The sequence below is a fragment of the Haematobia irritans genome, chromosome 2, assembly GCF_050003625.1.
Source record: "Haematobia irritans isolate KBUSLIRL chromosome 2, ASM5000362v1, whole genome shotgun sequence".
In the NCBI taxonomy this organism is placed as follows: Eukaryota; Metazoa; Arthropoda; class Insecta; order Diptera; family Muscidae; genus Haematobia; species Haematobia irritans.
The window spans coordinates 73,995,343-74,010,889 of record NC_134398.1 but is presented as its reverse complement, the minus strand read 5'-3'; the positions used below and the strand labels follow the sequence as shown (position 1 = coordinate 74,010,889).

General features: G+C 31.0%; 1 pseudogene; it reads right to left on the bottom strand.

Annotated features, from left to right (window-relative positions):
* Window positions 1-15,547, bottom strand: part of LOC142225516 (aquaporin AQPAn.G-like) — a 33,242-nt pseudogene that overhangs the window by 5,797 nt on the left and 11,898 nt on the right.

The following is a 15,547-nucleotide window of genomic DNA, read 5'->3' as shown; positions in this document are numbered from 1 at the left end:
TCTTGAGATGAATTGTTCTCCGAAGTTTTCCCTCAAAATGGCCATAGAATCGCGAGCTGTGTGGCATGTAGCGCCATCTTGTTGAAACCACATGTCAACCAAGTTCAGTTCTTCCATTTTTGGCAACAAAAAGTTTGTTAGCATCGAACGATAGCGATCGCCATTCACCGTAACGTTGCGTCCAACAGCATCTTTGAAAAAATACGGTCCAATGATTCCACCAGCGTACAAACCACACCAAACAGTGCATTTTTCGGGATGCATGGGCAGTTCTTGAACGGCTTCTGGTTGCTCTTCACTCCAAATGCGGCAATTTTGCTTATTTACGTAGCCATTCAACCAGAAATGAGCCTCATCGCTGAACAAAATTTGTCGATAAAAAAGCGGATTTTCTGCCAACTTTTCTAGGGCCCATTCACTGAAAATTCGACGTTGTGGCTCGTTAGTAAGTCTATTCATGATGAAATGTCAAAGCATACTGAGCATCTTTCTCTTTGACACCATGTCTGAAATCCCACGTGATCTGTCAAATACTAATGCATGAAAATCCTAACCTCAAAAGAATCACCCTTTATATGTTTAAAGGCTATTTCTAAATTAATATATGTTTGCATCCAAGCATATTATATTTACAAACATTTTATGTCCCAAACGTAATATGTTCTAACATATTAACATATATGTCCCAAACATGTTATGCTAGTTTATGAACATTATATGCTTGCACTCAAAAATATTGTGTTTAAAAATTTGTGTTCCAAACATATAATGTTTATAGCCAAACATATGAAAAACAGTCTTTTTCATCCGTGTACTTTGGGAATCGTACGAAAATTTTCTTTTGTTCTAGTTCATATTAAACTTATGTGTACGGTTATAGAACTTTATACTCACGTTTAGTTCATAAAATTTTTGAGACATACTTAAAAAAAGTAAGATTGCATTAAGCTGTGGAATTTCGATAAAAATAATAAATTTTAACCCTTTCACTACCGGAAAAAACGTAATGATACAAACTTATATTTTTCTTCTGTTTTTACTTGTACTAACATCATGTAGAATAAAAATTGTCATTTTGAAAACGTACTTCAATTGCTTCAAGAGCTATATGAGCTTGTTCTGAAAACTTAATTCTTGAATTGTGACAAAATGGCTTTACGAAAATAAACGCTATTTGGCCTATAATTTCGTTCAAAGTGTGAGAAAAAATACAAAAAAGAACCCGTAAATGTATGAGCTATAGTTTTTGTATAAAACTCCATTTACTAGGAACATACAGTACAAAAATTGTCTCAAATTTTCGTATTTTTCGTTTATTGTTAAAGAAGTTTCTAAAAATGTATTTAGACCTCACCAATAACATATGGACAATATTTATAGCTTATTTAGATTAAAGCCTCTACTTTAAAAGAACATCGAGAAATAAATCGAAACTAAGTGGGAAAATAGAATTTGGTGTCTTTTTCGAATGTCCTTCTAAGTGGACATCGGTAGTGAAAGGGTTAACTACAAGAAAATAATTTTTTCCCATAAAAATAAGTAAAATTTAGCGTTAGTTTAACTGCGGAAATTTTTTTCTGTGTATTGTTGCTTGGTACCACGCCTGCGATAAACATCAGGGCATCTAGAATATCTATCAAACATTTAAACATTATCTGTATCCAATTAAAAATTAAAGAAAACTATATTTACAAACAAATATCTATATATGCAATTTGTGCGTTATTAGTTCAAAGAATGCTATTAACTTTTCATAACATTCAATTAAAATCAAATTTTTTGTACTATAATAACCACATACAATATTAAAAATATATTTTTTAACAATGATTTTTTGGAAATCCAAATAAAGTGTTGTTCCATTAATATTACAGTGTGAATAATTACTCTACTTTACACTGTTAGAAAAATATGTTTTTCATATGCTCCGATATAAACAAAATGTGTTTCGGGCACGATTTTAAACCACAATATATTTAAGTGCGAACATGTAATGTTCCTAAACTAACACTAAATGTTTGGGACATCTATGTTAATATGTTAGAATATAATATGTTTGGGGCATGAATGTTTCATAAAAATAATATGTGTGAATGTAAACATATATAAATTAACAAATTTCGAGTAAACATATATATGTTGTGATATTTTATTCAGAGAGCGACAAAAAGAGAGTATAGAGAAAGAAATAGAGATGGAAACCGGGAGGGTTGACGAAAGATATCAACAGAACAAAGCGAGAGAATGAAAAAAGAACAATTTCTGTGAAACCGCTTGTATGTTGTTTCGGAAAACTGTTTTATGATAAGGCTAAATATTTGATATGCTTAAGTCTAAATATTATTTAATTTGAATAAAGAGAATAGACATTGGGAACCAAGAGAATAGACATTTGAAAAACAAACTGCATATGTTTTCGCCTTGAGAGCAGCATTTTATTCATGTGTGAACATGTGTTTTGTTTATCATTTTGGCATTATGGGCACAATTTTTCGTTAAAATAAATCAGGGGTCTTCATAAAAATAACGAAAGGGCACTATACTCTTTTTAGAGTTGGGACAGTAAAATGAAATAAGGAGGAAATAGTGAAAAATTACACAGTAAAATGTAAAAAAACAAACTTTAGTTCCTCTTTATTAAAAAGTAGTCCACGAGGAGTTGACGGACACCATCAAATATAAAAGCGAGCATTAAGTTCGAGTTTTACAGCTAAAACAATTTAAAAAGTTTATTTTCTTTAAAATGAATTATTAAAGAAAAATAAAAGGAATTTTAGAGCGATGGTGTTAAATGCTAGTAAAAAACTGTTCCTAAATAAATTTATGTTTATAAAGGGTGATTCTTTTGAGGTTAGGATTTTCATGCATTAGTATTTGACAGATCACGTGGGATTTCAGACATGGTGTCAAAGAGAAAGATGCTCAGTATGCTTTGACATTTCATCATGAATAGACTTACTAACGAGCCACAACGTCGAATTTTCAGTGAATGGGCCCTAGAAAAGTTGGCAGAAAATCCGCTTTTTTATCGACAAATTTTGTTCAGCGATGAGGCTCATTTCTGGTTGAATGGCTACGTAAATAAGCAAAATTGCCGCATTTGGAGTGAAGAGCAACCAGAAGCCGTTCAAGAACTGCCCATGCATCCCGAAAAATGCACTGTTTGGTGTGGTTTGTACGCTGGTGGAATCATTGGACCGTATTTTTTCAAAGATGCTGTTGGACGCAACGTTACGGTGAATGGCGATCGCTATCGTTCGATGCTAACAAACTTTTTGTTGCCAAAAATGGAAGAACTGAACTTGGTTGACATGTGGTTTCAACAAGATGGCGCTACATGCCACACAGCTCGCGATTCTATGGCCATTTTGAGGGAAAACTTCGGAGAACAATTCATCTCAAGAAATGGACCGGTAAGTTGGCCACCAAGATCATGCGATTTGACGCCTTTAGACTATTTTTTGTGGGGCTACGTCAAGTCTAAAGTCTACAGAAATAAGCCAGCAACTATTCCAGCTTTGGAAGACAACATTTTCGAAGAAATTCGGGCTATTCCGGCCGAAATGCTCGAAAAAGTTGCCCAAAATTGGACTTTCCGAATGGACCACCTAAGACGCAGCCGCGGTCAACATTTAAATGAAATTATCTTCAAAAAGTAAATGTCATGGACCAATCTAACGTTTCAAATAAAGAACCGATGAGATTTTGCAAATTTTATGCGTTTTTTTTTTAAAAAAAGTTATCAAGCTCTTAACAAATCACCCTTTATTATAAAATTATGTATAAATGTTTATACTCGACTCCACATTCTTCTTTTGTTAGTTTTTGAATTCCTTCCAAATTTTAAAGTTTTGTACAAAAACAGGTTTTTATTAAAAAATTTTTATTTTTGCAATAAAAAATAATATTTTATCCAAAAATCAGTCAATTTCGTTTATATCAAGCACTGTTACTGACTATAAATCTTTAATAACACACATTTCGAAGTTTCATTTAAAAAAATTTAATATAGTATAAATATAAATGTGTAAATTAAAAAAAAAAAACAAAAAAAAAATGTTCTGTCGGAGCAGGGATTGAACCCACGACCCTTTGTATGCAAGGCAGACATGCTAACCACTGCTCCACGTGCCAAACAAATGTATGTTTCTGTTAAATAATGTTATGTTTGCATGGGCTCGTGGGCGCTGCAAACTATGCTATATAAATGTAACTTAAAACGATAATTATCTACTGGTGACTATAACAGTTACGTAGCCCAGTGGATAGTGTGTTGGCTTACAAACTGTATGGTCCTCGGTTCGATTCTCCGTGCAGGCGAAAGGTAAAATTTAAAAAATTTATAAAAGTGAATAATTTCTTCAACATTATTTGTATTACAGAAAAAGGTGCCAATAACTAAAAAATTTCGTGGAAGTGAAAATTACGAGTATGTTAGGGAATGAGCACAATCGTGTTTGGGAAAAATTCTTCCAAGCATATAATATTTTTGGCTCAAAATGCTTCCAAACATATAATATGTTTACATAAAACAAACATATTAATGTTTCGGCAGTATGCAATAATATATGTGCTTCCTGCAAAATATGTTTGGAACATATGTTAAAGAAGCGATTTTTTTTTGAGGGTGTAGTATTACGAATAAAACGAATAGACAAAGAACAAAAAAACGTATTTTTTATGATTTTAAGCTGTAATTTTTTAGTATAGTTCATCCACAAGGTCGTGGGTTCGATTCCTGCTTCGACCGAACACCAAAATGTTTTTCAGCGGTGGATTATCCCACCTCAGTAATGCTGGTGACATTTCTGAGGGTTTCAAAGCTTCTCTAAGTGGTTTCACTGCAATGTGGAATGCCGTTCTGACTCGGCTATAAAAAGGAGGTCCCTTGTCATTGAGCTTAACATGGAATCGGGCAGCACTCAGTGATAAGAGAGAAGTTCACCTATGTGGTATCACAATGGACTGAATAGTCTAAGTGAGCCTGATAGATCGGGCTGCCACCTAACCTATCTTTGAAAATCCATAAAGAGAGCGATCAATCGGATACGCACACAAACACAATTTCTCTCTGCCCATCCCAGATATAGGGTGATCGATGATTACTGAAAACCAAACCGTGTGAAATTCCAAATACGTCGGATAATAGATGAACCCCGGAATATTTTAAAAGGGAGTTCTCCTCAGTTAATTGTTCAGTTTTCTTGTATGTGAAACTTTTGTCTCTATTTTGACTCCATAAATTGAATTTAGTTAGTCCGCAATGTCATATCCTTTAAATTCAAAGTTTGAATTACTCTATGAATCTCACCTCACGCTCATCGGCTTGTGTCCTGTATTTTTCTGATACTTGACTAACTTTTGGATCAGCTGGTTTCTCCAAAATTTGAGTATAAATTAAAGCTGCTGTTATTCCTCCAAGAATAGGACCTGCCCAATAGACCCAGTGGGCTTCCCAGTTATTGGTGGCAAATGCTGTTCCCATCGTGCGTGCAGGATTCATACTTGCTCCGGTATAATGAATTGTTCCCCAAATGGCCCAGTGTAACCGCCATTCCAATAGCCAAGGGGGCAGTGTACCGAGAATCTGTAAATATTTAGAAAAATCGTTACTAAGCTAGACAATGTCGTTCTAATAAATACTAACCGGGTTTATTAGCATCGCAGGCTCCAAATACCGTCAGCACCAAAACTAATCCTAAGAAGAACTCGATACCAAGTCCTTGGAGTTCGGTTATGTTAGTTGCTAAATTCGTATGGCCCAACCCCCATAGTATTCTTCATTTAAAAGAGCCTGATTGTTGAAATAGAGTTTAAATATACATTTTGTTTAGTTTTAAGCAAATTTTAATTTACCTTAACAGCGGCTGTGCCAGCTATTGCACCCAAACATTGGAAAATTATGTATAAGAGGGATCGGAGAACACTAATTCGTCCAGCAACTAACATTCCTATTGTGACAGCAGGATTCACATGCCCTCCGCTAAGATGCCCAACAATCTGTTTGGATATAGATTTGATTGTGTGTTAATTAATTATGCTAGAATTGAAGAATAAAAATAATAATAAATTTGTTTATGATGGTACGTGTTGTCACTTTTGTTCCTAACGAACTTTAGGAAGAAACCAACTGTAGCAACCAAAAAAGCGTGGTTGGTGTAAAATTTCGTTTCCCAAAAATAAATAAATTTTATACGTGCACATCAGGATACACTCAAAGTGTACACTGCGTGCACATAAAGGGTGCTATTGTAATTTTGGCAACACTGGTTTAAACAGCTGTTGCACGTTTCGTGTTTTGATTCACTGTCATTCAGTTGGGCATATAATTCTAACAAACGAACTACACAGAAAAAAAGTGTCTCGTATATTTAAGAAGATTTTTACAATAATTTATTACAAGAATTTTCCAGAATTTTAGTTCATTTTTCGCATCTTCAACGAGAATTAACTACTCGAAAGGAAATTTTACAAGTTCGAAGTAGCAATCGTTTAGTTCATGGCCTACAAAATACAAAAGGAAATTTTACAAATTCGAAGTAACAATCGTTTAGTTCATGGCCTACAAAATACGATGGATTTCCTTAAAAAATTATTAACTGGTAGTTAAACATGACAAACGAATATAACATTAAATTCGTTTGTCATGTTATAAAACTACTTGTGACATGTAAAGTACTTTCTAAATAATAAGTGCAATTTTTTTGTATGAGAAAATATTTTTTTACGAAAAATTAACTTGAAAGTGCATACACGCAAAAAAATAATTCTTTCCTCCCAAACGAAATTTTAGACAAACAAAGTTCATTTCTCATTTGCTTTTCGCTGTAAGGAAGTGTATTTGGAAGAAAAGTATATACTTTTTGTGATAAACGTTTATTCTTTTCCAGGATGTAAAAACAATTTCATAAAGACTAGCTCAAAAAAAAATCATTATTTTCTTGCTAATTGCATTGTCCCTCACATCTTTCTCACATCCACGAGGATTTTTAGTTCTTAACACCTTTTCCTGTAATACCAACAATGTAGAAGAAATTATACGATTTTATAAATTTTTAAAATTTTTTTTACCTTTCGCCTGGACGGAGAATCGAACCGCGGACCATGCACATTGTAAGCCAACACACTAACCACTGAGCTATGTACCTGTTATGGTCATCAATAGATAAATATCCATATAAGTTATATTTATATAGCATAGCTTGCGGCGCCCACGAACCGAATAAACAAAGTTTATTTAACAGAAACAAACATTTAGTTTGGCACCGTGGAGCAGTGGTAGCTACGTCCGACTCTCATGCCAAGGGTCGTGGGTTCGATCCCTGCTTCGGCCAAAGTTTTTTTTTTTGCTTTTGTTTTTTTTTTTACATATATTCCAGATATATTCGGAAGATTCCGAAAAAATGTTCAACATTACATTGTACTATATTAAATTTTGAACTGTAAAATGTGTCTTATTAAAGACCTAAAAGCAGAAAAGAACAGTGTTTGATATAAACGAAATGGACTGTGTTGTTATTTCAAAAATAACTTTTTTTATTGAAAAAATAAAAATTTTGTAACAAACGAATTTTTTTGGTGATAAAAGTTTAAAATTTTCGAAGCAATTCAAAAAACTCTAACAAAAGAAAAACGTTTTCGGTACACGTTTTCCAAACGTTTTTTTTCTTTGCGTGTAGCAATTTCTTACTGACAATTCCTATAGTTAATAATTGTTGGTAGAAAATTACCCAATGAAATATTTTTAGTTCACATGTAATTAAATTTATACACATTTTCGTCAAGAATGGTAGATAACATTTCATGAAGTTTTTGCAAATTTTAAGTTAAACGTTTCATCGTTCATAAACTGGTGCGCCTTTACGAATATTATTGTTAGAGTGAATTGTCAACAGATGCGATGAACTAATGTTTATCGGCATACTGGAATGTGAATAATGTAAAGATGATGTTACTTGAGTTTTGTTTGAGTGGCAGTAATGCATTAATGAGAAATGGTAGTGAGGGCTGGGTACGTTGTGTATACATGAGCGTAGGGTTGTTTTTTATACCCTTCACCACTACTGTGGTACAGGGTATAATAATAAATTCTGAGTCGATTTAGCGATGTCCGTCTGTCTGTTCATGTATTTTTGTACGCAAAGTACAGGTCGCAGTTTAAGTCCAATCGTCTTCAAATTTGGCACAGGGTCGTTCTTTGCAACAAAAACAATCGCTATTGATTTTGATCGGTTAAGATTTACATATAGCTGCCATATAAATTTATCCCCGATCTGGTCATAATTGGCGTGTTTATCAACCGATGTTCTTCAAATTCAGTACATCCGAATATTTTATGAGTCTCGAAAAACTTTCAAAATATCAGCCAAATCGGTTCAGATTTAGATATAGCTCCCATATATATCTTTCGTCCGATTTAGACTAATATCGCAACAGAGGCCAAAGTTTACTACCGATTTTCCCGAAATTTTGCACAGAGAGTAGAATTGACATTCTACCAATGCTTGGTAAATTTGATGGAAATCGGTTCAGATTTAGATATAGCTCCCATATATGTCTTTCGTCCGATTTGTACTTATGTGACCTCAAAAGCCAGTGTTTTGCCCTGACTTGCTTCAAATTTTGCACGAGAGGTACGTTTAATGTTGTCGTTATGTGTGCCAACTTTGGTTAAAATCGCTTCAGATTTAGATATAGCTCCCATATATATCTTTCGTCCGATTTGGGCTTATATGGCCTCAAAAGCCAGAGTTTTGCCCTGACTTGCTTCAAATTTTGCACATGGAGTACGTTTAATAGCATCGGTATGTGCGCCAAATTTTTCATATATATATTTATAACAGATCTGGTCAGAAATTACGTATTTATCAACCGATCTTCTTCAAATTTCGTATAATCGAATATTTTGTGAGTCTCGTAAATGCAAAATATCATTCACATCGGTTCAGATTCAGATATAGCTCTCATATATAGCTTTCGCCCGATTTACACTCCTATGGCCCTGGAGCTCAATGTTTTGTTCCGATTTACGTGAAATTTTGCACAGGGAGCAGAATTAACATTAAAAATGTCCACACCGAATTTGATTGAAATCAGTTCAGATTTAGATATAGCTCCCATACATAGCTTTCGCCTGATTTACACTCCTATGGCCCCAGAGACCAAATTTTTTGTTCCGAGTTACGTAAAATTTTGCACAGGGAGTAAAATTAATATTATAAATATGCACACCGAATTTGGTTGAAATCGGTTCAGATTTAGATATAGATCCCATATATAGCTTTCGCCCGATTTACACTCCTATGACGCCAGAGGCCAAATGTTTACTCCGAGTTACGTGAAATTTTGCACAGGGAGTAGAATTAACATTATAAATATGCGTACCGAATTTAGTTGAAGTTGGTTCGGATTTAGATATAACTTCCATATATCACTTTTAAGTCGAAAATTCGAAAAAATGATTCAAATTTACCTATACTCTAATTAGTATATATCGACCTATAAATCATAAATGCAGATTTGCTAAATTTTATGCAATTTAAATATTTCCGATATTTTTTGGTTTTGTTTGGCATGCTTCAGTTATATAGTTGGCGTTGGCGTGGGCTGTTGCATTTTTTAAGCAGGTATGCAATAAGGGAATATAAAGGCATGGAATATTTTGGATTTTTGGTGTTTGTTTATTACACCTTTTAAATGAAAGTTATTAATATTTTATCGGTAGTTTAGAAAAAAAGTTATTAAGAATATTTTGGAAAATATGTTGATATTGAAAGTGTATTGAAATTTTTATTATTCAATGTATAAAATTAATATTCAATTCCAGATGAATTTGGAAATTTTTTGTTATATCTCAGCGTATAGTTAAGCCATAAATTGGTAAGTATTTTTTTAATATGGCTTTCTTTAAAAAGAATATTTTTTATGTATATTATTATAAATTAATTATTTAATTGGCTTTCTTTCGACTAGAATATTTACGTTTTTTTGACCTTTTTATCATCAACATTGCAGGATTTTAATACCTTATTTTAGTATTTCTTTAATCAATTTTTTGGAAACCAATGTAATATTTTTAATGTAAAAACCAAATATTTAATTTCAGAATAACCCCTTAAAAATTTGGAAACATTTTTAGTACTCTTGTACTTGTACTTTTTAGTACTTGTAATTTAATAGTGCATTGGTAAGGATTCTTTAACTTCCTTTTAACCCTGGACAATCATCCTTATTATTTGTACATTAACGTCATCCTTCGTCATTTTGACTACGGCTCATTTCAAGACGCTATAATTTTCATCGTGAGCGAAAAAGTTTTATTTATTTTATTATATCCTTCACACCGATAACAACAAAGTTTTATGAGTTTATATAGAATACTTCATTATTTCTCTAATTGTTTCAGGTACAAATGTTATGAGATACGTTTTCCAAAGAAAAGTTGAATTCCTTACACCATTTGATAAAATGCCCCCAAATATGGTAAGTTACAAGCTAAAATGAAGAATTAAAAATTATATTTCATTACATGGTGTTAATTTTCATTATTGCTTCCATTTTTTTCCAGCAAGATATGTGAAAAATTACCTACGATGAATAAAAAATTAAGGATAAGTCAAAATGTCCAAACAGTGAGATAAAATAAACTACTTTCTTGTTCCATGCGGCCGTAATTGTTATTCACAAAGAGCATTGTATTAAGAACTTCCATCATAAGTTTTTATAATAAAGTACTTTTGCTTAAAGAAAGTTTACTTTTAATGTATGAACATTTTCATAATAGTAAAACGGTTTGTTGTTCCTTTAATTATTTAATTCCTCTGTACTGTGGAATGATTAATTTAAAAATAGTTTAGTCGTCGACATTTTAAAGAGACTCTTCACCAAAGAGACTTCACCGTGTTTCCCAAAAAATAAGCAAGTAAACCAAAATAATACTGACTTTTTAACTTGGTAGGGGTATATAAATCTTATGGTGTTGTAAAAATGAACTAAAATACAATGTTATAGATGAACTAAAATTGAAGAAAAGTATAAACTAGACAAGTTGAAAAAATCTTAAGGACTAAATCATGGTCAATATTACCACAGTTTAGTTCATTTTGCAATGGAAAAGGGTTCACTGTTTTTTCAGTGTATGCTTGCAAATTATTGAATACTGTGGAATTATGACAAAACGCCCCAGCAAAAAATTTGGAAGTTCTTCCAAAGGCACAACTTTAAAAGCACTTCCAAAAGATGTACTCCCAAAGATGTTCTTTATTTCAACTACACAGAAAGTTCCTTTAATTCAATTATTTACAACTCGTTGAAATGGTGGACATTCGGCCTATGACAAGCCCGTGTTAAATTCATCGCTTCTGCGCAAATTTTGCACTACTTCCGGATCCAAAACGAACATTTTCACTACTTTTGGCGACGCTTTTTTACTGGCGACGAGATAGGACAATTTCTCAAAAATTTTTGGAAGAAGTGTGGATGAACTTTCTTAACAGAGCACGAATTTTGATAATAAAATTGTGTGGAATTATGAGAAAACCCCATAAGTCTATAAATTCAATTTTACAGGAGAGCGAAAATACACCTTTATGGGGTAACAAAGATTTCTTTAGAAAACATCTGGAAAATGTTTAATATTTGTGCACAGAAAAAAAAGTGTCTCGTAAATTTAAGAAGATTTTTACAATAATTTATTACAAGAGTTTTCCAGAATTTTAGTTCATTTTTCGTATCTTTAACGAAAATTAACTACTCGAGAGGAAATTTTACAAATTTTAAGTAGCAATCGTTTAGTTCATAGCCTACAGACTACGATGGAAATTTCCTTAAAACTTTTCTTAACTGGTAGTTAAAAATTCTTTCGTCATACTATAAAACTACTTATGAAATGTAAAATACTTTCTAAATAATAAGTGTAATTTACTATAAAGAGTTTTTGTATGAGAAAATATTTTTTGACGAAAATTGAACTGGAAAGCGGATAGCAATTTCTTACTGGCAATTCCTATAGTTAATAAAAGTTGGTACAACATTTCTCAATGAAATATTTTAGTTCACATGTAATTAAATTTATAGACATTTTCGTCAAAAATGGGTAGATATCATTTCATGAAGTTTTTGCTAATTTTAAGTTAAACGTTTCATCGTTCTTATACTGATATGCATTTAAGAGTATTGTTTTTAGAATAAATTGTGGACAGATGCGATGAACTAATGCATAGTACAGAGATCTTTCTCGTCAAAGTGGAATATGTTTAATGTAAAGATGATGTTACTTGAAATTTTTTGAGAGTGAGAGCATGCAATGCAATAATGAGAAATGGTATCGAGTGATGGGGATGTTGTGTATATCTGAGCGTGGAGTTGTTTTTAATTTTGTTCTTTCAGTGGTTTGTGTGTGTATTTATTATTCGCGAATGGTTTATTTGTCTGGAAGAGGTGTTGTTTTCAATGAAGGCACCTGTGTTTTTGTTGTTGTAGAAATGTTTTGGTTTTGCTTGGTTTTGTTTGGCATGCTTCAGTTGTATAGTTGGCGTTGGCGTGGGCTGTTGCTTTTTAGCAAGTATGTAACAAGGGAATATAAAGGTATGGAATATTTTGGTTTTTTTGAGACATATATTGGTGTTTGTTTATTAAAACTTTTAAATGAAAGTTATTAATATTTTAGCGATGAGGTGTACAATGGCGAAGTGATGATCGGTAGCTTAGAAAAAAGTTATTAAGAATGTTCAATATTTAGGAAAAAATGCTGAAATGGAAAGTATATTGAAATTGTTTTATCTAATTTAATTTTTATTATTCAATGTAAAAAATATTCAATTTCAGAGTAACTCTAGATGAATTTGGAAAATTGTTTGTTACACCTCAGCGTATAGTTTAATTATAAATAGGTAAGTGTTCTTTTTTCAATGTGGTTTTCTTTTAAAAAATAATATTCTTTATGTATGTTATTATTTGCTAATTATTATTATTATTTTTTTAACCAGTTTCATGTTTTTCTTTGTTGTAAAAAAATATTTAATTTAAGAGCAACCCCAGATGGATTCGGCCAAATTTGTATATTTCTCCTCAGCGTATAATTTAATAGAGAAGTGGTAAGTTTTCTTTTATAAATTGGCTTTCTTTTCACTAGAATATTTACATTTTTGTCACTTTTTATTATCAAAATTACAGGTTTTTAATACCTTATTTTAGTATTACATTAATCAAATATTTTTGGAAACCAATTTAATATTTTTAATGTAAAAAACAAATATTTAATTTCAGAATAACAATTTGGAAACATTTTTATGAATTGGTAAGGTTTCTTTAATATTCTTTTAACCAGAATATTTACTTTTTTATGCATATTATTTCTTTAATTCGATTTTTGGAAACCAATTTAATGTTTTTTATTTAATGTAAAAAATAAATATTTAATTTCAGAGTAACCCCAAATGAATTTCGATAACTTTTCAACTTCAGCGTACAATTTAATAGACAATTGGTAAGTTTTATATTAAAACTTTGGCTTTCTTTTAACAAGAATATTTATTGTATTATGTCCTTCACATCGATAACAACACAATTTTATGAGTTAATATATTACTTAATTCATTATTTCTCTAATTGTTTCAGGTACAAATTTTATGAGGTACGTTTATCTAAGAAAAGTTGAATTCCTTACACCATTTATTAAAATGCCCCCAAATATGGTAAGTTACAAGCTAATTTAAAGAGCTAAAAAATTATATTTTATTACATGTTAATTTTTAACAATTTTCATTATTCCTTCCATTTTTTCAGCAAGATATGTGAAAAATATGCTTACGATGAATAAAAAACTAAGGAAAAGTCAAAATGTCCAAAAAGCGAGTTAAAATAAACTACTTTCTTGTTCCACGTGGTCATAATTTTCATTCACAAAAACATTGTATTAAGAACTTTCATCATAAGTTTTTATAATAAAGTACTTTTGCTTAAAGAAAGTTTAATTTTATTGTATGAAAATTTTCATAATAGTAAAACGGTTTGTTGTTCCTTTAATTATTTAGTTTCTCTGTACTGTGGAATTATTGATTTAAAAATAGTTCAGTCGTCGATATTTTTAAGAGACTGTTAACCATTTTTTATTATCGGGTTTCCCAAAAAATAAGCAAGTAAACCAAAATAATACTGACTTTTTAACTTGGTGGGGGTATATAAATCTTTTGGTGTTGTAAAAATGAACTAAAATACAATGTTATAGATTAACTAAAATTTAAGAGAATTATAAACTAGACAAGTTGAAAAAAATCTTAAGGGCTAAATCATGGTCAATATTACTACAGTTTAGTTCATTTTGCAATGGAAAAGGGTTCACTGTTTTTTCAGTGTGTGATAGGCCTTCTCAAAAGCTTTATGCAAACTTAATTTTAGGACACGCAACTTAAATACACTGAAAAAACAGTGAACTTTTTCCATTGCAAAATGAACTAAACTGTAGTAATATTGACCATGATTTAGCCCTTAAGATTTTTTTCAACTTGTCTAGTTTATAATTCTCTTAAATTTTAGTTAATCTATAACATTGTATTTTAGTTCATTTTTACAACACCATAAGATTTATATACCCCTACCAAGTTAAAAAGTCAGTATTATTTTGGTTTACCTTCTTAGTTTTTGGGAAACCCGATAATAAAAAGTGGTTAACAGTCTCTTTAAAATGTCGACGACTAAACTATTTTTAAATCAATCATTCCACAGTACAGAGAAATTAAATAATTAAAGGAACAACAACCCGTTTTACTATTATGAAAATTTTCATACATTAAAATTCAACTTTCTTTAAGCAAAAGTACTTTATTATAAAAACTTATGATGAGAGTTCTTAATACAATGTTTTTGTGAATAAAAACTATGACCACGTGGAACAAGAAAGTAGTTTATTTTAACTCGCTATTTGGACATTTTGACTTTTCCTTGGGTTTTTATTCATCGTTAGTATATTCACATATCTTGCTGAAAAAAATGGAAGGAATAATGAAATTTGCTAAAAATTAACATGTAATAAAATATAATTTTTAATCTCTTTAAATTAGCTTGTAACTTACCATATTTGGGGGCATTTTATTAAATGGTGTAAGGAATTCAAGTTTTCTTAGATAAACGTACCTCATAAAGTTTGTACCTGAAACAATTAGAGAAATAATGAATTAAGTAATATATTAACTCATAAAACTGTGTTGTTATCGATGTGAAGGACATAATACAATAAATATTCATGTCAAAAGAAAGCCAAAGTTTTAATATAAAACTTACCAATTCTCTATTAAATTGTACGCTGAGGTTAAAAAGTTATCGAAATTCATTTGGGGATACTCTGAAATTAAATATTTATTTTTTACATTAAATAGAAAACATTAAATTAGTTTCCAAAAAATCTAATTAAAGAAATAATATGCAAAAAAAACTAAATATTCTGGTTAAAAGAATTTTAAAGAAAGCTTACCAATTCATAAAAATGTTTCCAAATTGTTATTCTGAAATTAAATATTTGTTTTTTACAATAAAAATATTAAATTTGTTT